The sequence below is a fragment of the Syngnathus leptorhynchus genome, unplaced genomic scaffold, assembly GCF_054491065.1.
Source record: "Syngnathus leptorhynchus isolate UIUO unplaced genomic scaffold, UIUO_Slep HiC_scaffold_83, whole genome shotgun sequence".
Lineage (NCBI taxonomy): Eukaryota > Metazoa > Chordata > Actinopteri > Syngnathiformes > Syngnathidae > Syngnathus > Syngnathus leptorhynchus.
This window is the reverse complement of record NW_028232050.1, coordinates 85,807-87,500: the sequence shown is the minus strand read 5'-3', so window position 1 is coordinate 87,500 and position 1,694 is coordinate 85,807.

Sequence of the window (1,694 nt, the reverse complement as noted above, 5' to 3'; positions counted from 1 at the left end):
TGACACTTTGTGTCATTTTATCCGAGCGGACGGGCGCCGCGAGGCGGACCGTCCGGGGCGACTCTCGGCCTGTGTTTTCGGAGCCGGCCGGGCATCACGCTCCCTCCTTGGATGGACAACATTCGTAGTTGACACTTTGTGTCATTTTATCCGAGCAGACGGGCGCCGCGAGGCGACCGTCCGGGGCGACTCTCGGCCTGTGTTTAAGGAGCCGGCCGGGCATCACGCTCCTTCCTTGGATGGACAACATTCGTAGTTGACACTTTGTGTCATTTTATCCGAGCGGGCGGGCGCCGCGAGGCGGACCGTCCGGGGCGACTCTCGGCCTGTATTTAAGGAGCCGGCCGGGCATCACGCTCCTTCCTTGGATGGACAACATTCGCAGTTGACACTTTGTGTCATTTTATCCGAGCAGACGGGCGCCGCGAGGCGGACCGTCCGGGGCGACTCTCGGCCTGTGTTTTCGGAGCCGGCCGGGCATCACGCTCCCTCCTTGGATGGACAACATTCGTAGTTGACACTTTGTGTCATTTTATCCGAGCAGACGGGCGCCGCGAGGCGGACCGTCCGGGGCGACTCTCGGCCTGTGTTTAAGGAGCCGGCCGGGCATCACGCTCCTTCCTTGGATGGACAACATTCGCAGTTGACACTTTGTGTCATTTTATCCGAGCAGACGGGCGCCGCGAGGCGGACCGTCCGGGGCGACTCTCGGCCTGTGTTTTCGGAGCCGGCCGGGCATCACGCTCCCTCCTTGGATGGACAACATTCGTAGTTGACACTTTGTGTCATTTTATCCGAGCAGACGGGCGCCGCGAGGCGACCGTCCGGGGCGACTCTCGGCCTGTGTTTAAGGAGCCGGCCGGGCATCACGCTCCTTCCTTGGATGGACAACATTCGCAGTTGACACTTTGTGTCATTTTATCCGAGCAGACGGGCGCCGCGAGGCGGACCGTCCGGGGCGACTCTCGGCCTGTGTTTTCGGAGCCGGCCGGGCATCACGCTCCCTCCTTGGATGGACAACATTCGTAGTTGACACTTTGTGTCATTTTATCCGAGCAGACGGGCGCCGCGAGGCGGACCGTCCGGGGCGACTCTCGGCCTGTGTTTAAGGAGCCGGCCGGGCATCACGCTCCTTCCTTGGATGGACAACATTCGCAGTTGACACTTTGTGTCATTTTGTTCGGCCTGTGTTTAAGGAGGCGGCCGTCCTCCACTCGGTCCGTGTTTAAGGAGCGACACTCGCGCTCCGGTTCGGCCTGTATTTAGGGAGGCGGCCGTCCTCCGCTTGGTCTGTGTTAAGGGCGACACTCGGTCCATGTTTGAGGAGCCTGGCCCTGACGCTCCTCTCCGGCCTGTGTTTAAGGAGGCGGCCGTCCTCCCCTTGGTCTGTGTTAAGGGCGACACTCGGTCCATGTTTGAGGAGCCTGGCCCTGACGCTCCTCTCCGGCCTGTGTTTAAGGAGGCGGCCGTCCTCCCCTTGGTCTGTGTTAAGGGCGACACTCGGTCCATGTTTGAGGAGCCTGGCCCTGACGCTCCTCTCCGGCCTGTGTTTAGGGAGGCGGCCGTCCTCCCCTTGGTCTGTGTTAAGGGCGACACTCGGTCCATGTTTGAGGAGCCTGGCCCTGACGCTCCTCTCCGGCCTGTGTTTAAGGAGGCGGCCGTCCTCCCCTTGGTCCGTGTTAAGGGCGACACTC